Below are 24,450 nucleotides of genomic sequence, written 5' to 3'. Positions count from 1 at the left end.
TTTCTACATGAGGGAGTGCTGTAGCAGACATCAAGGATAGACACAGCCTTTGTTGCGGGATCCTGACTGATCCCCTTATCCCCGGTTTAAAATGTCTGACAGGGTTGTTTAGTGGGCAACTATACAGGGAGATTCACTCGACAGAGGCCCAGAATATTCTGTTGTAACTTCTGTTAGGATAAAGCAATCTGAACCAAAAAAAATACACTATATACCTTGACGTATGTGTAATCGACTGCAATGCATGCAATGCTGGAAGTGGTTTCCGTTTTCTACCAGACACATTTTGACGCGGCACTCCATGTTTCTGAATGTATCACCAAGCGTCTTAGGACGAATAGCAGCAATTTCACGTTGGATGTTTTCCTCAAATCTTCCACAGTGCAAGGCTTGTTCCGATAACTTTTCCCCAAAGGAAGAAGTCTGGTGGTGTCAGATCTGGCAACCGTGGAGGCCAAAGCCCCTTTGAAATTACCCTGTTGCCGAAGAAGGACTAAATTTCTGCCATGCTCCTTGCCGATGTGTGACACATTACTCCATCTGGCTGGAAGTAAATGTCCATTAACTCCATTTGATTCTGACATCGCTTAAACAAATTAGTGACCCAATAGGTTCGCACCATGAAGACGCACTGCTCAATACTGTACACCACCATCCTGAAGAGAAGTCGAGTGAGTGAGTGAAGGGGTACAGGTGGTATGCACTCAGAAGCTGCAAACGGAGGTTAAACGTCACAATGGCTGTCTGACGCCTACCTCATTGCTCCGATGCAGGGGCATCCTGACTTGTTCGAAGCCCCATATACTGAGGAGCACATTGCACGTTGTTTCGTTCAGATTGCTTCGTCCTAGCGAGAGTTATTACAGAATATTCGGGGCCTCTTTGAGTGAATCTCCCTGTACTAGGAGGCCTTTTGACATCTTCATTTTAGTGGATGCTGACCATCTCCATCACTTGTTTGTCTTGTCTATGTGTGTCCAGGTCCTAAAGTGTTCAGGAATGGATGAAGGAGAGCCGCATGACAGTAAATGCATTAATGGATCCATTGGGTAGGATCAGCAATTCAATAAACTTCTACACACTTGTCAGCCTTTTTCTGCCAGATTGGTTACACTATGTTAAGCATACATCAATGAAATACTACATCTCATTTTGTACAGTTAAAACTTTGGTTTAGTTAGCTCTCTTAAAAACACGTACAATACATCTGCCTGGCTGAGTGGTCACTTACAGCCAGTTGTGATAAAGGTGCTATATAGCGCCCGACCCGGCACAAACTCACTCAGAGGCACATGTAAAAACACACAAGACTTTTATTTTTCTTCAGCTGGAGGGCATGTCTTCCCCGTGAACCCCCCAGCCATAACACAGTCCCAAAAGCACTTAATATAAGTGAAGACAGCAGAGAACATTATTGGGGTGCCTCTCCCTTCACTACAGGACATATTTTACAAACGCAGTGTCTGCAAGGCCTGCAGCATTGTGCAAAACCCCTTACACCCCTCACATGGACTTCTCACACTTCTGCCATCCAAGAGAAGATACTGCAGCATCAAAGTCAGATCTGCCAGGCTGCAGGAGAGTTTTTACCCCCAAGCTGTTAGACTCCTTAACACCAGGCTGCCCCCTGGGACCATCCACACGGCCTCAACCACCGCTAAAAACAGAACTTTTATACATGTGAGCCACTGTCCTGCAAAGACGAGTGTGCGGGTAGAGAATTGAAAATCTCATACTGACCTTTAAGTATTTTGACACTCTTGTTATCCTTCTGCTGTGAAACATTCTGACCTGTCACTGTTTACACGTCTTAAACAAATATTATCGTACACTGATGATTTCTGTATTATCTATATCTATTATTTATTATTTATTTATTATATTACATATCTTACACATCAATATTGCTGCTACTTCTTTGTCTTTGTCTTGTCTTTGCACAATGTCTTGTCTTGTTTGTGTTTTAATTTTAATTTAAATTTTAATTGTATTTTTAAATTATTATTTGCACATCATGTTGTTACACTGTGGACCCTGAGCTTTGCAATTTCGTCTATCTGTATACTTGTATATGGTTGAGATGACAATAAAGTTCACTTTGACTTGACTTTGACTTTGATAAATCACAATCCTCTCTACCTTGGCACCACCATTCCTCCCAGGCAACCTCGTCCTCTTCCTCCCGATTCTGGCTCCTGAGTGGTGGATGCTGGCCCTTTTTGTAGCCCACCCGGAAGTGCTCCAGGTGCTTGATCACCTGTTGATAATTGCACTTCTGGGCGTGGCTGTAGAGGTGTCCCGGTTGGCTTCGGGATCCATGCAGCACTCCCTGGCGGCCACCCCAGATCCCCACAGGGTTGTGGAGAACTCCACCTCCCATGGAACCCTGCGGGAAACAGTGGCACCATCGTCAACCAGGGAGGCTGCCACCAAGCGTCCCAGGGGAGGTACTGAGGAGCCCATGGCTGCTCCCCTGGAACATATGCAGTAGGAGCGTCCCGGCCGGGTATGGGACCTGGCCGCCCGTCACACAGTAAAAATTAACACTGCATCTATTTCTCATTTGAATGACTGGAATGCTGGAAGCCAAATGAGAAAAGTGCTAACAGTACGCCTGAAATCAAGATTATTCTTCCTGATGGCAATTTATTTATCTTGTTTTATGTGAAAATTATCCTATAGGCTGTGGTGGGCTGGCGCCCTGCCCGGGGTTTGTTTCCTGCCTTGCGCCCTGTATTGGCTGGGATTGGCTCCAGCAGACCCCCGTGACCCTGTAGTTCAGATAAAGCGGGTTGTATAATGGATGGATGGATGGGTTATGCTATTGGTCCTTCTCTGCAGAATTTTACATAGAGCATGATTTAAGCTTTTAGTGATTTAGCATCTATGTGAGGTTTATGCTTTTTTAAAAAAATATGTTAATTTGTGGACACCTGCTACATGGTGCCTCTGACAATAGAAGGAAAGAGTCGGGGCAGATAAAAACCTTGTAATTACTGTATCAGCAGTGTAATGATTTGTATCACAATATCTACTAACATACTTAAGAATTCCAAATTGACAATAGTCAAGCAATTTGGATCCTTCAAAAGGCAAAAAATCTGAATGCTGAACAAACATCTGATCAGGACTTTCAGCTGCTACAAAAGATTATCAACGCAGACATACAATTTGAAGATGATGTCTGAAGGAAAAAATATTTAAGGAAACAAAAACCAGAACAAAAAAAACTGGAGGCATAACAGTGCTCAGATCTCACAAATTGGATACTGAGGTACCATATATACTTGCATTTAAGTTCTCCCGCGGATAAGTCAGTGCTTGATTTTACCATATAATTTCCCATATTTTATAATGTTGGTCACATAAGTCGAATGGGAAAAACTCACGCTATTGGTCCAAGAGATTATGATATGCTAACGCCCACCTGAGAGAGTAACCTCGGAGCACACTGCCTTTTATTTTTTCTATGTATTGCGCCTACGTGACCACACGGTAATAACCAAACAATTCCAAAGTGACGATTGCACTGTTTAGTGTTTTTTGTATCTCACACCCTCATACACCTTTATTGTAAGAGCATCCCTTATGTACGATGGAGCATTCGATCAGAAGAAAAATGAAGCTGGTTTTAAATTAAACATCGTTGAAGTAGCGAAAGAAATTGGTAACTGCGCTTCTGCAACAAAATTCGATGCGTCTGAGAAACTGATGTGAGATTGGAGGAAGCAAGAAGATGTTAAAAAAAAAATCTAAGTGTTGTATTTTTGAACGGACATATAAGTCAGGTTTGATTTTATAATTGATTTTTCGGGTTTCAAGACCTGATTTATACACGAGTATATATGGTACATACAACAGTTCTGGTTGCACAATAGCATATGTTTTATGCTTGTCATTTCTAATCATTGTCCCAATTGCTAAATTTGCTAGAAAAGTTACAGGCAGAAATGGGCAAGTTGATGGATAGGCACTTAATAGTTCTTTTTATATTGTATGTTAATATGTTTTGAAATTTTTATAGCAAACACAATAAGAATTTATATTCATATACCTAACATAAGAGATACTAATTAACCACTTAGGTTCCTTTGTTAATAGTGAATAGGAAGAAATGTTAAAACTACTGCAACTGTTAATCTGTAACCTCTTACCAGTCTTACCACCCTCATTGTACCCTGTGTATTCAAGCCTAAAGACCTCTGTGGTAGAGGTCTGCAATCCAGTGGAAATCCTGAATCAATTTTTGTGGTATGGGACTTAAATGTAAGAGTAGTAAGTGGACGTTTGCAAGTAGACTTTATTCCTGTGGTTGTGGATAGTGGTCAGAGCATAGATGAACCTATAAGAAATTAAAATAAAAATGTGTGTGTGTGTAAATATTATCACACATGCAAATTGGAGGATCTCCTGATAGGCTCTGCTGAGGAATGTAATAACCCATGAAGACTAAAAGGGGAGCTATCGCTGTGTCTTCACCCTTCTCTCTCTCAACAGTGTCGAGAAACCACCCAGTGAGGGGCAACTGACTCCACCCCTTCTGGTTCAGCCTCCATTAAAGCACATGCTTCCTGGAAGGAGGCATCATTTCTGGCAAGATGGAGTTCAGGTACAGTGATCTTGCTTCTGCCTAACTAGCCAAGCTACTTTTTGATTTGAGTTTAAACCCCACTTTTTGGGACATGTATGCAAAAGAGTACAGTGATCCCTCGCTATATCGCGCTTCGACTTTCGTGGCTTCACTCCATCGCGGATTTTAAATGTGAGCATATCTAAATATATATCACAGATTTTTTGCTGGTTTGCGGATTTCTGCGAACAATGGGTCTTTTAATTTATGGTACATGCTTCCTCAGTTGGTTTGCCCAGTTGATTTCATACAAGGGGACGCTATTGGCAGATGGCTGAGAAGCTACCCAACCAGAGCACGTATTACGTATTAAATAAAACTCCTCAATGATATAAGATATGCTTCCCACGCGGTGCTTCGCATACTTGAAAGACCGAACAGCACGTATTGATTTTTGATTGTTTGCTTTTCTCTCTCTCTCTCACTCTCTCTGACATTCTCTGCTCCTGACGGAGGGGGTGTGAGCAGGGGGGCTGTTCGCACACTGGCCTAGAGGATACGGACGCTCCTCTAAAAAATGCTGAAAGACTACCTTCACATTGCTCCCTTCCTTGCAGCTGCTTTGTCCGGTGGTGCTTCGCATACTTAAAAGCCAAACAGCCCTATTGATTTTTGATTGTTTGCTTCTCTCTCTCTCTCTCTGACATTCTGTGCTCCTGACGAGCACTCCTTTGTAGAGGAAGATATGTTTGCATTCTTTTAATTGTGAGATGGAACTGTCATCTCTGTCTTGTCATGGAGCACAGTTTAAACTTTTGATTAAAGGGTGTTATTTCATGTCTAGAGGGCTCTAATAATGTTAAAAAACATATTTAGAAGGCTGTAAACAGGATTTCTATGCTCTAACTGTGAAAATATTCGATTTATAAATAAAGACTCCTACTTCGCGGAAATTCATTTATCGCGGTAGAGTCTGGAACAGATTAACCGTGATAAACGAGGGTTTACTGTATCTGTTTTTTGGTTGTTGTTTTGGACAATAAATGTAACGACCCAGCTGTGTCTGAATAACTCTCTGAACAGACTTTTTCTGCCATCTAGTGGTAGTGGTAGGGATATTTCTATGCTTTCTGCCAGTTTATCATAACTCATAAATATTCATGAGTGGGGAAGAGCATCCAACGAAAAACAAAATGGCAAACAAAAAGCTGTAAACGCAGTTTTAGAATGAGCTGAAATGGAACCATTATTTGAATGGTGATGAAGAGGTGAATTGGTCATCAGACGTCGACATGACAAGTGAAATTGATGCATGATATTCCACAGTATTAATGTGATGTCCAATTTGGTTGTGTTGTGTGAAACTTCACCATGGTGTGACAGTAGCTATGTGACAAAAAGGCAAAATAATTATGATCAAGTGCAAGGAGAAGCAAGATGTTAGGCCCCTAAGCACTGCTCACAATGCAAAAACTGTCAATGGTCATGTCAGGTGAAATATGGAAATCAAAGCCTTGCACTGTGATAGCCTGCAATAATACAAGGGGTGCATCAATCATGCAGGTTAGGCACTGATATTCTACCCTGTCATGAACAAGCAATATTAAAAACATATTATTAGAAAAAGCGCACTTCTACTGTCCCAACTGAAACATCGGGCCGTGCATTGGGGACTACTTTGAAATATATCACACAAACATTGTGTACTGAATCTGCATCAGCAGTGGACACTACACATACATTTCCTATTGATTTCCTTTTGACATTTTGGTATTGACATGTTTCTGTTACACATAGCAACACTTTTCTCTTGTTGAAGAAAATTAAATTTTCTGGCTACTTTTTCTTGGGATAAACACAACACTAAGGAAGTTACAGGAAGACTAGCAAAATAATATTTTAAAACAGATAAAATTCTTAACGTGGTCGAATGGTCATTTTCTTGACTTTCCATATCTTCAATCAATCAGATATCTATCTTAACTAAGTGTTTCTCGATTCCTCTTCTGATGATTTGTGCTTTCTTGGTTCTTTGACTGCTGTCAAGCCTGGCTTTTTCTTACCATCTTCTCTTTTGTGATTCTTGGATTATTATGCTTTAGATTTGCTGTTTAGGTTGTAGAATATTGAAATTGTTTTTTAGTTAGACCTTACATACAATTATCTAAAATCTTTTTTGTATATTATCCAACACTGTTTTAATTTCTTTACAGTCAGCATCATTTATTTTCATGCCACCTTGGTAATGACCCAGAGACTCTTGTGCGTGTGACGTCATCAAAGTAATAGGACAAAAGGTTGTCCCTGATATCCCACTGTTATCCAAGGTTGAGGTTATCAACCCTAAAAACTGTCTTCATTATTCCTAATTTAAGATCCTAAGCTATATTTCTTCAACTCTGATTTTTGGTTTTCAATTATTTTTTTATATTATTATTTTTTCTTTCCTGGTTACAGCCTTTGCCTGATTTATGACTGTGTCCCTTTTTCTGCTCTCTACACTTCTCTTCTCCTAGACTATTCCATCTAGGACAGCATGGGAGGCAGTTAAAGGGCCTGATATTTCCACACCACACCAGGGGGTGGCAAAATGTACTGACCTTTTCTCTCTTTCCACTGCAAATCAATTACGGGAAATTCTGCCTAGTTCTGAGGACACCACTTCCAATTCCAGGCCTGATGACATCACTTTCTGTTCTCTCCTTTAAAACCGTCATCTTTGCCTCATCAAGATAGTTCTGTTCCGGACTCAAATCTGTACTCAAATGTACATAACACTTAACTCTTTTGCAGCCCCAACTCTTTTTGTCGTTCACTTGTCTCTTCTTTGACAATATATATAGATATATATATATATATATATATATATATATATATATATATTAGCAGCTGGAGATCCACAAAGGGAGAAAAAATGAATCAGCCCCTACCAGGAGCTTTCATCAGAAGATAATGCTTAGACTTACAAGAATCAAAGGCAATATATACAGTAGCACAATTCGTTGGGGGGGGGGGGGGGGGGGGGGTAGGGGCTGAAAGCTCAGGAATAAAAACTACTTTATGATACGTGATTCATTTTTTCTCCCTTTGTGGATCTCCAGCTGCTAATATGCAAACCGTATCACAGACCTTCACTTCCATATCCTGTATATATATATATATATATATATATATATATATATATATATATATATATATATATATATATATATACATATATATACACAGGGGGACCCAAAAATAACCGGAATTTTGTTGTTGTTAGGTTATTTATTTATTTCCGGTTATTTTTGGGCCCCCCCCTCGTATATATTGTGACAGATAGAGGCACTGTCGACCCCTTGATCCCTCAGACCAGACGTCAGACACCAGATAAAAGTTCAAATAATGGTTTATTATAATAATACAGTGCACAAAGCATCTTCCGCTCCACAATACTTATACAAATAACCAATAATCAATAATCAAATAATCCTCTACTCTCCCAGACGCTTAGCCACCCTGCCTCCCAATGCAGCTCGTCCGTCTGGGATTTCCCAGAGTCCTTTATAGTCCGTGACCCGGAAGTGCTTCTGAACCCTCAATCCATGTGACTTCTTAGCACTTCCGGGTCAGATCAAAACTCTTCTTTTTCATCCCGGAAGCATGTCATTCCTTCTGTCCATGTGACTGGGACGTACTTCTGGGGTGTAGGGAAAATAGTCACTGCTCTTCCCTGCAGCGCCTTCTAGCAGCCCCCGGAGTATCCAGCAGGGTTGTAAAGGAAAACTCCATCATCCATAATTCCCTGCTTGCATTTGGGGCACCTCCATGCTGCAGGGAGGGCTCCACCTGGGAGCCGGCCATATCTCACTATATATATATAGATGGGATGCTGACACTAACTTTGTCTTCTCCTTCCTCCTCTGCAGCCTGGAAAGGATGCCCAATGAGAATACCTCCACAGGCAAAAATGTCTCGGCCCCTATCGGGCCCAGTAAAGCTGAGACACTCCAGCATGGTGTGTGATACCTGCCTGGGACAGAGCTCCTGAGTGTTTTTTGTCTCAATACAGACAAAGAAAGAAACACTGTATTTTGTTTGAGTCATTTTGACGACTGTCTTTTATGTTTTTGATTATTAAAAGGGGTTGCCCACCTGGTTGTCTCACACAGTCTGCTTCCTGGCCACATATACTACGTATATATATATATATATATATATATATATATATATATATATATATATACACATTTAATTTATTTGTAGGCACCTTTCTAAACACTCAAGGACACCGAACAATAGATAAAACACAGATTATAAACAAAACTAAAATACAAAAATTAAAATCAGACAGAGCAATTGTAATCAAAGAGAAGCAGTCTTAAACAAATGAGTTTTAATTTTAGATTTCAAAAGTGAAAATGATTCAATATTTCTAAGCTCAGATGTTAGTGAGTTCCAGAGCTGGGGAGCAGAGCAACTGAATACTCTGCTCCCCATAGTGGTAAGATGGACTAAGGGGACAGTCAAGTGGATGGAGGAAGAGGATCTAAGGCACAGGTGTCAAACTCCGGTCCTCGAGGGCCGCAGTGGCTGCATGTTTTCATTCTAACCATCTTCTTTATTAGTGAGCCGTTTTTACTGCTAATTAACTTCTTTTGCTTTAGTTTTAATTAACTTGACTCAGGCCCCTTAATTATCTCTTTTTCCTTAATTAGTAGTCTAACAATAATGAGACATCAAACAAGCCACCATATAACAGAAAAAACAGAAAAATCAACAGATTTGGAAATGTCTGCTGTGGCAGAATGAGAGCAGCAACAAGCCATTGAATTAAATAACGGGCTTAATTAACAAGAAGAATCAGCTTCTCATTAAGGGACTGGTTGGAGTGAAATTGGTTGGAATTTGAAATCCCAGTTTAGCTGGTCATCTGTTGGCTTGTTTCACGTCTCATTTCTGTTTGGCTGCCATTTAATGAAGAAACAAATCAAATCAGAGGACTGAATCCTTAAAACAGGGTTATTGAAATGAAGGGAAAAGGAGTTAATTAGCAGTGAAAACTACTCACTGATTAGGAAAAGGGTTAGAATGAAAACCTGTAGCCACTGCAGCCCTCCAGGCCTGGAGTTCGACACGCCTGATCTAAGGGTATGAGAGGGAATGGCAACATGGAGGAGGTCAGACAAATATGGAGGGGCAGGGGTGTGGATAGCCTTAAAAGTTACCAGAAGAATTTTCAATTGAATGTGGAACTTAACTGGAAGCCAGTGAAGCTGCTGCAAGATGGGAGTGATATGGTGAATAAAGGGGGTTCTAGTAATGATGTGGGCAGCTGAATTCTGGACCCTCAGAAGCTTATAAAGAGATTTGTGAGAAAGACCAAAGAAAAGGGAATTGCAATAATAGAGACGAGAAGTGACCAGGCTATGAACAAGATAGCAGTGGTGTGGGAAGTGAGGGAGGGGCGATTACGATTAATGTTACGCAAGTGGAAATATGCACACCGGGAGATGTTATTGATGTGGGACTGAAAGGATAAAGTACTGTCAAGGATGACACCCACACGTTTAGTAAGAACAACAGTCCTGTGGTTGGTCACGTTAGGACCCAGGGGACACCGTACCTCCCGATGGGCAAGAAGACGGCCAGGCGCGGCCTGACGACAGCGGGCGGCCCAAAGAAGCCTGTTGCTGACGACAGGATCAGTGGGCCTAAAGAAGCAGGCAGGCCATGGAAGCTGCCACTGGATGAGAAGTTTCCCAAGGTAGGTACTGGACCCAGGTGAGGGTAGTCCTGGAGTGTGTGTCGCATTTGTCCGGGTGCCTGCCTCGTAGGGGAAGCCATCCGGAGGTGTTTGGCTGGCCGGAGGACGTTGCTCCCGGAGCTGATGGCAGGGCGAAATCTGAGGAGGACCAGAGCCTGCTGTTGCAGAGAAGATCCCGGTTTAATAAGGAGCGCCTGGAGTCCCAGCCCGTGGGGAGTGGCCTGAGGAAGCAGGCTGCGGCGAAGGCCGTGGAGGTCCCGTCTGACGCAGGTAAGGGGGCAGGGGGTGTGTAACGGGGCCCTGCACCTAGCATAATGCGAGCAGGGGCGGTGAACTTTTCCCCCTCCTCAGAGAACCCGACTGAGTCTGTGCGGGTAGCGCAGTGTAGGTGTGGCTCAGGGCCGGCAGGTAAGGGCAAGTGGTATGCGAGTCCTCTGCCGGCTGACTTCATTTCTGTGCTTGCGGCCATACGTGAGCTGGAGGAGGTCCTTCAGCCCATCCAGTCGTTTTCACTGGTGATCCGCGGCCTCCGAGAAACCATCCAGAAGATGGAGGAGAAGGCGCTCGCAATTCTGAGAACGCTACGAGAGTAGGCAGAGCGGCGCAGTGCTTTAAGGTAAGTGAAACCTGTATTGCACATGAAAGAGGACGGCTGAGCTAAGTGGGGCTGGTATCATTTAGTTCCGGTCACCAAGTAGCCAGGCCTCCTACAGTGGACGCGGGGCGAGTGGTCGATTATGCTGTAGGGGCGAGTCTGGTGCGGAGGTTTGCAAGGAACTGGCTGGTGAGTGCCGGTTGCCGAAGCATACTGCTCCAAAAGCCGGCGGCTGAGGTCCACAGGGACGCAGATGGCGTGGGGTCTCTTTTTATCCCATAAGGATACCCAGACCATCTTTGCGTCCCAGAGTAGAAGAGAGATAGATAGATAGATAGATAGATAGATAGATAGATAGATAGATAGATAGATAGATACTTTATTAATCCCAAGGGGAAATTCACAAATTTCACAGAAGGAGGAGGAACCAGAGACAGAGGACTGGACGTCCTGACAAGGGGCAGGCTGGGCCCGTGTGTCCACCTGCTGTCGAGCGCCGCCCTCTGCGGGTGTAGAGGGAAGCCCTGAGCCTGACTGGGAACCAGGCGGAGCACAGAAACCCATCCAGTTGCCATGTCCGGAGGGCACGGGGACATGGAGGGAAGCGCCAGTGCTTTAATTGCTATAACAGTGGTCACAGGTGGAGGCGGTGTCCATATACGCTGTCGGATGATGCCATGGAGTGGCGTCGAGGATGCGCCTCCCCGCCTTTGTTGTGTTTATCTTTTTCAGGGCGAAACTGTGACCCAGGATAGGCTGGCGCCCCAACCTGTCGAAGGACAGCCCTTGCGGGATGGTCCGTTTCGCTCTACGGCCTTCAGCTGGGGGAGGGGCAGTGTGATAGATGGCCAGGAACCCTGCCCCACTGGGATGCCTGGAGGAAGGAGGAACTGGGAGAGCAGCACTTCTTTTCCCTGGGTACCTGGCCTGTCCTTGATCCCTGGGGGACAGCACTTCCGGGACACCAGGAAGTGCTGACAGACCAAGGATGGTTTATGCCCAGAGTGCTTCTGGGTGCAAGGGCAGCACTTCCGCCACACTACCGGAGTGCTGCTGGAAGTTTATCACCAGGCACCTGGAGCACATCCAGGACAGTTTAAAAGGGGCCACCTCACTCCAATCAGGGAGCCGGAGTTGGGTAGAAGAAGGACGGAGCTTGCGTGGCAGGAGTGGAGGCGGCCGAGAGAACCAAGGACTGTGAACTGTAAATAGTGTTGCACATATTCCTATAAATAAATGTGTGTGTTGTGGACACTGCGTTGTCTTGTCTGTCTGTGGCTGGGCTACTTCTTACACAACATACAGTATAACCTGATTTTACAGAAAGGTTTTCCCCTTTCAGCAGGTTATGTTAATATATAACAAATGCAATGTGCTTTCCCCACATGCAGCAGTCATTTATATGTTGTGGTCATCCAGGAGAATTGACAGGTTGCGGCAAAATAAATGTTGCGACGCCAACCCATCCGCCTCCATTTATGTCCAAATAGTATTTCAAGTAACCTAGCGCACAATGGCATCAAAGTGATAACCAAAGATGGCCTCCTTAGAATTCTGGGCGATGCCATTCTTTTCAGGTAATAGGGGAGCTCTGACTTGTCGGCTGTTTGGTCATGAAGTGGCGCCCGCTTCCGAGCAGTCATGCTTTTAAGGCTTAGGGTTTTGAAAGGGGTGGAGTCAGTTGCCCTCATTGTGGAGGAAAAAGGAAGACAACATAGTTACCTGCAGCTCCCCCTCTCCTACCTGGGTAGAACTACTGTAGAACCTGTGAGTAACTCTGAGGGTGACGCACATACGTGATAATGTTTAATAGGGGTCTCTGTTGAAGACTTTTTGGCTGGAAACAGTTTATCATAATTAGAAGCTTGCTTTCTGTCAGACCTTGTTAATATTTAAACTTTATATGAAAAGTAATATTATTTAATATTTGGGGATGGGAAAACTACCTATATCATGTTTTCATCCACTTATCCATGCAATGGTCACAGTTAGCTAACAGCAATGAGTGCCTGAGTTAGAGCTAATCCATTGCAGGGCACACTCAGACATGCACCCACCCTGAGCCAATTTAGAGTTGCACATCAGCTCCAATTTAAACACTGAAAGCAGTGATAGTTCACAGTATAATAACTTACATGTTCAGAGCACCAAGCAGAACTTTAAAAATTAGGAAATTGCCACTGCTTCCTTTATGTTTCTTCTCACTGACAAGCCTCAAGCAGAGTGAAATGCATCAGTGGTTCCTAAACACAGCCTTTACAGCCTTATGAATAAAGGAGCTTCTTGTGAGTTTTCAAACAAACCTCACATGGCGCTTGCTTAAGATCTGCCAAGTGTCAACAGTGAAGCTGATAATTATATACACTTAGTAAGTTTCAAAATATCACAAAGCTTGACTTTAAATACCATATAAATAAAAGCGGTACTTTTTTCCTTGTAGTCCCTTAACCATTTACATATAATAATAAACTAGAATGTAACATTATTTCAAGATTCATGAAAAGTATGTTAATAATTCTAATTATATTTATATTACTAATATACTGTACAAATATGCACTGCCCTTTTATAGTCTACTAGCTAAGACAGGTTGAAATTTAAGTAATCAACATAGTTCTCAGCATAATTATTTACAGTGCACCATCTATTGAATGTGTTTTGTAATGTAATGCATTTAGTAATAAAATGCTTTCCATCTGACATTCCTACAAATGGTAATAAAATGCATTACAACTAATGCTTGTGATGTGCTATCTGTTGGAAGGACAAATGCAATGCATGTGTTTCTGTTATATACCATTATATATAGGATTTGTAAAAGCTGTGTTAATATTTGTGATGCACCATCTGTTGGAATGACAAATTCAATCCTTTTTATTACTGCTAATGTTTGTGACGCATTTTTGACAAATGCAAAGCATATATCTCTGTTATGCCATTTGGTACGGAAATTACAAAAGTAGTGTTAATGTTTGTGACGTGCCATCTGTTGGAATGACAGATGAAATGCATTTTATTACTACAAATGTTTCTGACGCTCCTTCTGTTGGAATGACAAATTTAATGAATATGTTTCTGTTATATGCCATTTGGTATGGGATTTGTAAAAGCAGTGTTAATATTTGTGATGCACCATCTGTTGGAATGACAAATGCAATGCTTTTTATTACTACAAATGTTTGTTATTCACCATCTGTTTGAATAACAAATGCAATGCATATGTCTCTGTTATATACCATTTCCTATGTAAATTGTAAAAGCAGTGTTAATGTTTGTGATGTGCCATCTGTTAGAATGACAGATGCAATTCATATGTCTCAGTTCTATGCCATTTGGTAATGGATTTGTAAAAGCAGTGTTATTGTTTGTGATGCGGCATATGTTGCAATGTCAAATGCAACGCTTTTTATTACTACAAATGTTTGCGATGTGCCATCTGTTGGAATGACTGAGACATAGCAACGAGACAGACACAGAGATACAGAGACACCTTTTGTTAAGGTAGACAGTCTATAGTATTATATAGTCAGTATATAAAGACAATACAGGGTGTGGAGTTGGCACCTAAACAAGGGGAAAATAGCAAAAAATGCCCAAGGAAGCAGAGAAGAGTGAAAGTGAGAATTGGAGGAAACCTTCACCATGGCACTGTTTGACAAGCAGGTCAACTCACAGGCAAAGCAAAGATTCTGTGTATTTTATTCACTGTATTTTGTATTAATTTGTCTCCTCCATGCTGTTTCCTTCTATTTAATTATTTTGGTATTATAATTCCTTTTCAATTATTCTAACTTGGTTGGTATTGCATTAGTCCAGTAATGGCTCTAGAGCATCACCTTTGTATATTAGATGAGGGAAATAAAAATGAATGTTAGAAATGTTGTAATTCTTTCAACGTACTACACTCTGTAACTGGATTTGTATATGGTCTTTACAAGTGTTGTACAGTTCCTTATCTGTTATTGACTGATGTCTCACAGATCAATGCCTTCTGCCTGCTTAATTTAACAGGTAATCATTTTATACAGAAATAATATAGAAATGTAGAATAATATTGAATATTTTTAAGATTATATTCAGTATTTCCATATATGACACACCAGAGAGACAATGGCTGTATTCTAATCTCAAATCATAGCAATGTGGGTTTTTTCTTGTCTTTAACAGAAAATGTTTTGCAGCTTTACATTTTTTTGTATGTATAATCAATTGTAATACTGTTCCTTAATGAAGGGTTATCAAATGAACCTACAGATGTGGAGTTTTGGTAATGAAATACCAAGACAACTTGATCCATCCTATGTTTTTTTTTTTACAACAAAGTTATGTTGTAATTTATGAGTCAAGTACCATGTCACGGTTATTTCTAGAACAAGTTGAAAAAATATGTTAAACATGTTGTACTGGTTCTCTATTTCTTTCATGCTGGAAGTACAGTTTTGCGCCTTTCCACTTTTCCACTAATGGGATCCTTCCATTCCATCTTCCATATTATCTCCTGCAATTTTGTTCACATCTATGGTGGCGACTCCACTGAACAGACTGCACAATGACGCTAAAGCTGCCAAAGCCGTGGACATCAGTTCTCCCTTGACTATTTGTAAGGTCATTCTCATTAGTCTCAACTGCTGTATTTAGAGACTATTAGTTCATTATAATTACAGGAGAACCCACGATTATCTGAGGTAATGTGCTGTCTTGGATAAAATGGATAGATGTGGCCATTTTGAATTAATAATTATGGATATAAAAGATTTTGCAAATTTATATGGTAGAGTATCACTTTTAAGCCTCTTGTCACACCTTAGTGAATTTAATGTTATGTCAGCAGGTGTAGTGTTTTCCTGCTGTTCAACTTACAAAAGTGACTGTTTTGATGGCCATTTGTATGATGGAATAAGTGGATTTACTGTGCAGACCTCATCTACTATATATGTTTAAAGAGCTTCTGTAAAAAGCTAAATTTCCCCTATCTATCTATCTATCTATCTATCTATCTATCTATCTATCTATCTATCTATCTATCTATCTATCTATCTATCTATCTGTTGTGAAAGAAAAAAATATTAACTGCTTGCAAGTTACTAAGGGATAAATAACTAACAAAGCTGTTTTTGCTATAACGGCAGGTAATTCATACAGGCGTCTTTCATAAGACAGGGTGCAGTAAGCTCACCTAGGACAACTTCCATTTTAGGAACGCATCCGTTAAACACAGGAAAGATGACTTTTCCTTTTTTAGGGCCCCATCTGCCATGTATACAAAATACAAATGGTTAGCCGATTCACGCAATGTAAGGTGAAGTGCTAAGATAAACATTTTGTGCTTATTGATGAATATAGGGAAGGGTTGAGGGAGGAAAGATATGAAAAGCCAATTGAAAAAAGGGGAACTTTGCTCTTCTGCCTTGCAACGTAGAATCCATGTACTCATCTGTGACTGAATAAAGACTGATTGATTGAACTATTCCTGTCTTCCTTGGAGATCTCCTTTCACACTGTTCATCCAAGTTCGAGTTTGTGGAGATTCTTGGTCTATTTTAGCAGCATTGGGCACAAAGTAGGAGCACCAGTCCAGGGTACACTTGTCCATGTATCCACGTTCGCCTATAATTGGCCAATTTACAAGAAGCGTGAATCTTGCATGCATTTTATTGGCAAGTAAGAGGGAAACTACAGTACTGGAAGAAAACACAGCAAGAACGTGGGAACTCCACCCAGAGAGTGACTGGGCTCCGATTTAACCCTAATCTCCTGGAGCTTTGCTAACCACTGTCCCACAGTGCTAACTAATGGTCTTATAATGCACCACAAGATTTTACAAACTTTAACAATACATGTGTAAAACTTCTCTCCTTTATTAGTCAGGCAAAGCCACTGAATGCCGCCAATAACAAATGTCTGCTTTTTCTAAAATGGAGAGATGCCAAGTCATTTTGTATCATGGAGTCAACCTAAGCGTTAATGCGAGTGGAGGAGCATTCATAAATATGAAGTGTGCTTGGCCATCAAGAGTGTTACATCCATCCATCCATCCATTTTCCAACCCGCTGAATCCGAACACAGGGTCACGGGGGTCTGCTGGAGCCAATCCCAGCCAACACAGGGCACAAGGCAGGGAACCAATCCTGGGCAGGGTGCCAACCCACCCCAGTACACACACAAACACACCCACACACCAAGCACACACTAGGGCCAATTTAGAATCGCCAATCTACCTAACCTGCATGTCTTTGGACTGTGGGAGGAAACCGGAGCGCCCGGAGGAAACCCACGCAGACACGGGGAGAACATGCAAACTCCACGCAGGGAGGACCCGGGAAGCGAACCCAGGTCCCCAGGTCTCCCAACTGCGAGGCAGCAGCGCCACCCACTGCGCCACCGTGCCGCCAGAGTGTTACATGGAGATCTGTAAAAGAGCTTTTAACTATGTAAGAATAGAGGCAAACAATTGAAGGCATTCAGAACAAACCTGGCACTTGATTGTTGCTGCTAAACACCTATAACTGACATTGGTGATCACAGGCATTTTAAGCAACTACAGTGATCGCCACCCGCTCCCCAGAACTTGTCATGTGAATGCTAACAGTAATGGGTCACCTTGATCTAAATGAACAAACTTGTCCTTCTGAATGGTGAGTTATATGTGTGGAAGAGGCTTTTATCTCTTAAAAGAACCAAAAGAAAAAGAATGGAATTCACTTTTGAAGTGATCCGCATTGCACTTGAGTGCTTCCACTTAAGCTAAATATATGTCAGCAGAAGAGAGAAGGAACATCTCTCATTACTTTGTGTGCAATTTTGAAGCATATGCCTTTTTGGGGGTTGGCTACATTATTAGATTGTGGCGGGCCGCCAGGTCCCCTGCCAGGCCGGGACGCCCCTTCTGCTTATGTTCCGGGGAAGCAGCTATGGGCTCCTCAGTACCTCCCCCGGGACGCTTGGTGGCAGCCTCCGTGGTTGAGGCCATGGTACCTCAGTTTCCTGCAGGGTTCCATGGGAAATGGAGTTCTCCACAACCCTGGGGTGGCCGCCAGGGGGCGCGGCATGGATCGCTGAGCCCAGCTGGTCTAATCTTCGGCCGCTCCCAGAAGTGCAATTGGAAACAGGTGAGCAAGCACCGGGAGCACTTCCGGGAGGGCCATAAAAGGAACCAGCAACCACCACTCAGGGCCGGAATTGGAAGGAAGTGGACGAGGTTGCCTGGAAGGAGTGGTGGTGCCAGAGGAAGAGTGTGGTCTGTGACTTAAGTGCTTTGGGACTGTGTTGTGGCTGGAGGGGACCTTGCTTTATGCACTGGTGAATGCGCAGTCATGTTAGAACAGGAAGGGGCCATCCCCAAACTGTTCCCACAAAGTTGGGAGCATAAAATTGTCCAAAATGGCTTTGTATGCTGAAGCATTAAGAGATCCTTTCAATGGAACTAAGGGGCCAAACCCAACCCCTGAAAAATAACCCCACGCCATAATCCACCCTCCACCAAACTTTACACTTGGCACAGTGCAGTCAGGCAAGTATCGTTCTCCTGGTAACCGCCAAACCCATCGGATTGCCAGACAGAGAAGCGTGATTCATCACTCCAGAGGGCACGTCTCCATTGCTCTAGAGACCAGTGGTGCTGTGCTTTACACCACTCCATCTGATGCTTTGCATTGCACTTGATGATGTAAGGCTTGACTGCAGCTGCAAGCCCAAGGAAACCCATTCCATGAAGCTCTCTGTCTATGCACTGTTCTTGGGCTTTTGGAGGTCTGTAGCTATTGACTCTGCAGAAAGTTGCCGACTCTTGCACACTGTGCGCCTCAGCATACGCTGTCTCTGCTCTGTGATTTTATGAGGCCTACCACTTCATGGCTGATTTGCTGTTGTTTCCAATTGCTTTCACTTTGTTATAATACCACTAACAGCTAGCCATGAAATATTTGGTGGAAATTTCACGAATGAATTTATTGTACAGGTGGCCTCCTATCACGTCACCAGGCTTGAATTCACTGGGCTCCTGATAGCGACCCATTCTTTCACAAATGCTTGTAGAGGCAGCCTGCATGCCTAAGGGCTTGAGTTTATACACCTGTGGCCATGGAAATGATTGGAACACCTGAATTCAATGATTTGGAGGGGTGTCCCAATACTTCTGGCACTATAGTGTCTATGGAGAGACGTAAACATGGCAGTCTACAGATGCTCCCCTTTCCAATCAGACGGAGCTTGAGAGGATCTGCCAATAAGAATGAGATAAACTGCCCAAATCCAGGTGTGCAAAGCGTGTAGAGACTTCCTGAAGAAGGCTTAAAGCTGTAACTGCTGCCAAAAGTACTGAATTAAGGGTACGAACGAGAGACTTCAGTTTTTGATTTTTATTAAGTTTGCAAACCTTTCTGAAAACACGTCTTGCCACTATGGGTTAATGAGTGCATATTGATGGGCAAAAATAGCAAATTTATCCCTTTAAAATGAAATGTAAAGCACAATAAAGTGTGCAAAACATTTAGGTGTCCAAACACTTTCTGAGTCTACTGCATTTGCAATCAAACTATTACTAGTTCCAGCTTAATAAACGGCATGCATAAAGTGCTCCCAATTTTTAACTTCAGCCACCTGATGACACGTTTTCCCAAAAGGTGCTATATAAAATAAATGTTTTTTGGTCTGAATCAGTGAACTCGGCTAGGCATCAGCTCTTTGATGTACAGTAGCCTAATGCTATTTCAAGCTTCAGCTACTTGTGAGGAAAAAAAAAAATCAGCTTGATTTAATGTTGTAGACCACACTCTATAAGGCAGGAGTCTAGGGAAACATTATTTATTTCTTTTTTCATTAGGACTCTTTTATTCAAGTGTCATTTTCTTTTAACTTTCCTGTCTCATGTGCCCTGTCTCAGGACTTGTAACTAGAGACCAGCACAATGTCAAAAAGCTTTTATGGCCTTCCTTCATTTATTGAATTTTATTATGTGCCCATAAGAACTATGGCTATTTCAAGTATAAATAACTTCTGTGAAAGAAATAGCACCTGGTCCACACTTTCATAGCTTGCTTTTCCCTTGACTGCAATTCAAGAATATGTAAGAAAAATAAATAAATAAAAAATCCACATTTCCTCCAAATGCAGCCAGCCCATTCCATTACTTCATTCTTGCCACAAGCAGCAAATTTAAATTAACATTGTGAGCAATCATCCGGTAAACCTCTGCACAATGAGAAATCCTTCATAAATTATCCTTAATCCTAATTTTAAAGCATCAGATCTTTCAGGAAACATATTCCTTGTTTTGTTAATGAGCACTAAATCATTCTGTAACAAAATGTTAGTTAGAGGAAAGTGAATCAAAAAGACAGTGGCTGTGATAAATGAAGCCACCTATTTTTGTACTAGGATTGAATCAGCTATATAAACATTTATCAAAAATGAACATTATATTCATACTGGGCAGAGTTCTGTTGCTGACAGTGAATAATGTCCCTTTGTAGAGGTTCTTTGGCTCTGTGGCGTATGCTGCACTACAAACAGCTGTCAAACTCTCAGCCAAAAGCTCTTTTATAAATACAGTTCACTGGTTAAATAATCAATGCAGTGTCATTTTCCAAAGTCAGCCCGAGATGACCTTGAACAATCGAGCTGCGAATGGAGGGTGCACCATTTTATAATCGCTGATGGGATTCTTGGTCAGTTTTATATTGCCTGGGCTGAATCAAATTCCTTGGAGCAGTTATTACAGCATTTTTATTTCAGAAAATGCTCCAGCCATTGCCTTGATAAATATTACAATCTATGAGTTACTGAGCTGTAGCAATTTACTACAGACATCTGTGCATGCAGATAGTCACAATTTTCATTACGTGCAAGTAAACCTGGAGTGTCAAGTGGCAGTGCGCAGACTTTAATTCAGCTCACTTTATTGAGCTCTCTTATCACTGTATAAATTATTTGTTTCCCCATTTTTCAGGAAATCACAATACCATTTCTGTCCTCTTGGGTTTCCATCTGTTTAAAAATGATCGTTACACTGATTTGCACAGATTACTGTTTTGTTCGCATATAAATTAGGTTCATGACTAGATCCATATTAGGTTCTTTATTCTCTTCTTTTGCATGTGTATATTTGTGCACATGTATATATGTACTTATCTACATATAAATGCACTGTAAGGAACGTCCAGCAGCCTTACACGGTGCTGGGATGCCCATGAGATAGAAGTACTGGCAGAGAGAGCTTGCCCAGGCATTATCTCCCCCTGAGCACTAGATGGCAGCCTCCCTGGGTTGCAGCGGTGCCTTAGATTCCCACAGGGCAGCATGGGACATGGAGTCCCTTGTCTCTGCCCTGTTGGGTTCCATGGGTGCTGTTTCCATCTCACCTGGAAGTGCTTTCGGACCATACGTGTGGAAGACTGGAAGTCCTCCAAGGTAGAAGGTGAAAGCAGCTGCCTGCCACACGTGGGCAAGCCAGAGTCGGGTGGAAGATGGATGAAGCTTGTGAGGAGAAGTGGAGGAGGCAGTGACCAGTGAGAGAAGCAAGAAAAGAGTTGCGCTCACAATTGTGCTTTATTGGGTGTACTTGTGGCTGTGGTGGTGGGAAACACTTAAAAAGAAGAATTTCCCACAATAAACAACTCTTTACCTTTTAACTTCTGTCTGTGTCTGTTTGTCTTGGGTGTTTGGGAAGCTGCAGTCAACAGCATATATAATATTACTTTATGTTTAATTATTTTAATTATTACATATTTGCAGCATATTAATGTCTGTGTTCTACAGTGCCACCTATTTGGAACAAAGACACATTTTTCCTTTTCCTTACCCCTCTGCTCCACAGTTTAAAATTGCAAACCAAACAATTCAGACGTGATTAATATTCACATTGCAGAGTTTCATTTAAGGGGATTTGCACACAGTTCGGTCACACCATGTAGTAATGACAACACTTTTCTACATGGTCCCTCCATTTCAGGGTATCATAATTTTGATAACAATTGACGACACAGATGTCTATGATTCCTCAGGTGTATTTCATTGCTTCATAAGACACCTTGGCTTGATTCTACCCTTTGGAGTCTGTAGGTGCCACTGCTGAGAATGAGGACAAGAGTTGTGCATATGAAAGTCACAGAAGCCATTATGAGGTTGAAAAACAAGAATAAAACCATTAGAGACATCCAAAACCTTAGTATGACCTAAATCTTTATCATGACTTAGAAGAGATTGTTTAGATCATTTACATCATTAAGAAGAAAGAACGCACTGGTGAGCTCAGTAATCACAAAGGCACTGGTAGGCAAAAGAAGACCTCCACTGCTGATGACAGAAGAATCCTCACTATGGTAAAGAAAAATCCCCAAACACCTGTCTGACAGATCAGAAACAGTCTTCAGGAGGCAGATGTGTGTGTGTGTCAGAGACCACTATCAGCAGATGTCAAGAACAGAAGTACAGAGGTCGCACTGCAAGATGCAAACCACTGGTCAGCCAAAAAAACAGGATGGCCAGATTACAGTTTGTGAAAAAGGACTTAGAAGAGCCTGAACAATTCTGGGAAAAAAGGTCTTTTGGACAGATGAGACAAAGGTGAACCTGAATCAGAGTGACGACAAGAGGAAAGTGTGGAGAAAATAGGCACATAATAACAATATTTACAAAATAACATTTAATAATAATAATAATAATTCATTACATTTAGAAAAACAAAAAAAGATTAGAGAAAAAGAAAACACACTTGAACCAGAAATGAGACTGCAGGCTACACCACAACATTTACGCTGCCATAACTTTATTTAAAATTTAAGATTCTTTGGTTTTGAACTTTGGTTTTTGAAGCTTCTGATTTCAAACTGTGGACTGTCATTTAGTTTCCTTTCATTTTTTATTTCTTGACGATTTCATCTTCTCTTTCTCTGTCAGCATTTTGGCATACACTGAATTCTTACACTTTACTTTGTGAAACTTGAATTTTTGAATTTTAATTGTTGGCATTTTTTCAAATTTGGGTTTTGAATGTTTGGACTTTCTTGCTCACTTAAATATTAACAAGTTTGTGTTGGACAGAGTATCTTCTCTGTTTAGGGTAAATCAATGCAACAAAATGAATAAAGACAAACCTCCTTCCGGATCTACCCAAGTGAAAACATTGGTCTAACTAGATTGTGAGGTAAAGGAATTTGGTTGTCACATTAGTTTTGTATTAGACACATTTTTAATGGGTTTAAAAATGAATTACGAACACACAAATCTAGTGTGGATGATTTTGATATTGGTTAGTTACTATTTACAATGAATATTTGAAGTCTGTCTCTATCCAAAACAACTGCTGCCCAGTGAAGTCAGTACACTCATAACCAGTAATCACAGTTTAAATAAAAGTGTTTAATTCATGTTAAAAATGTTTTAGTACATTAGGTGGGTTTGGCGTGTGTTGACTGAATAATGGTCTTTCTGCAGATTCACCTAAGAAAATTTAGTTATAATCTTACTTTAATTATGTTAGCTACTGTGAAATTTAGCATTTTCACAGGTGGTACCTGTAAGAGCCAATCTTATAAAGTTTATGCTTTACAGTTAAGTTAAATTCATATTTGTGTTTGCTTAGTCATAGTCTTAGACAATGGTATAGCCTTTTACCCCCAGTAAGTTAATAAGAGATGGAACTTTCTTGCTATAATAAGATACAATGTGTTAATTGAGTCAGTTGCTGTTAGAATAGGTCCCATTGCTAGCAGGGACTGAAAGACCCAATTACAATATGAAAATGGGATAAGCATACAGTTTTCTGAATGTTTAGAAATGGTTGAACTGTATAAGCAAACTTAAAGAAACAAGATTTATAAGCTTTAAACAGAACTTCTCTTAAACAAGAACTTTTCTTTTTTTTTGCTATATCAATTATTACTGCTTTACTTTGAACTTTTACTAAAGCTTTTCAAAACGAAGATATTGGTCTGTGGAATCATTTCAATGCATCAAGCTATTGGCAAATCCCATTTTGCAAACTACAGCTGCTGAACTTTGGTCATTTTGGGAAAACACAACTACAGAACCTTTGTCAAATATTCATGTGACTCAAAAATAGGGATACATCTGAGGACCTTGCTAAACTCTCAAAACAGTTCCAGTGAAGAGCAGTAGGTATGTAATCAGATTTGGATAAGGAGAAAATATGGGAGATTAGAGCCAGGTGTGTTAACACTTGAATCCCTGAAGACTACAAAAAAACTTGCAATCCCAGGCCACCTTAACTTCTCTTGCACCTCCTCATCAGCGTCTTTTGTATTCCATATGTGTCGATCAGCAGCAAGCAACCTGCTATCCCACCCCCACTGACACAACTTTAGTCGTCCACCAAGTTTTCCCAGCTCAAGTCTGTTTATCTGGGTGTAAGGTGCCTGGAGTTGTATAGGGTAAATAATATGTCGTTATTTGGAACACATGCATTTCATGTGTGTTCTGTGTCTACAATGATCTGTGTAAATGTAGGATGACAGGAAATGAGAGGCAAGAAATGTTGAACACATAAAACAGAAAATTATTTCATTTTCTACTAATAAT

Source organism: Erpetoichthys calabaricus, chromosome 9 (genome assembly GCF_900747795.2).
Source record: "Erpetoichthys calabaricus chromosome 9, fErpCal1.3, whole genome shotgun sequence".
NCBI lineage: Eukaryota > Metazoa > Chordata > Cladistia > Polypteriformes > Polypteridae > Erpetoichthys > Erpetoichthys calabaricus.
The sequence above is the reverse complement of the archived record's forward strand: the minus strand, read 5'-3'. Positions refer to the sequence as shown.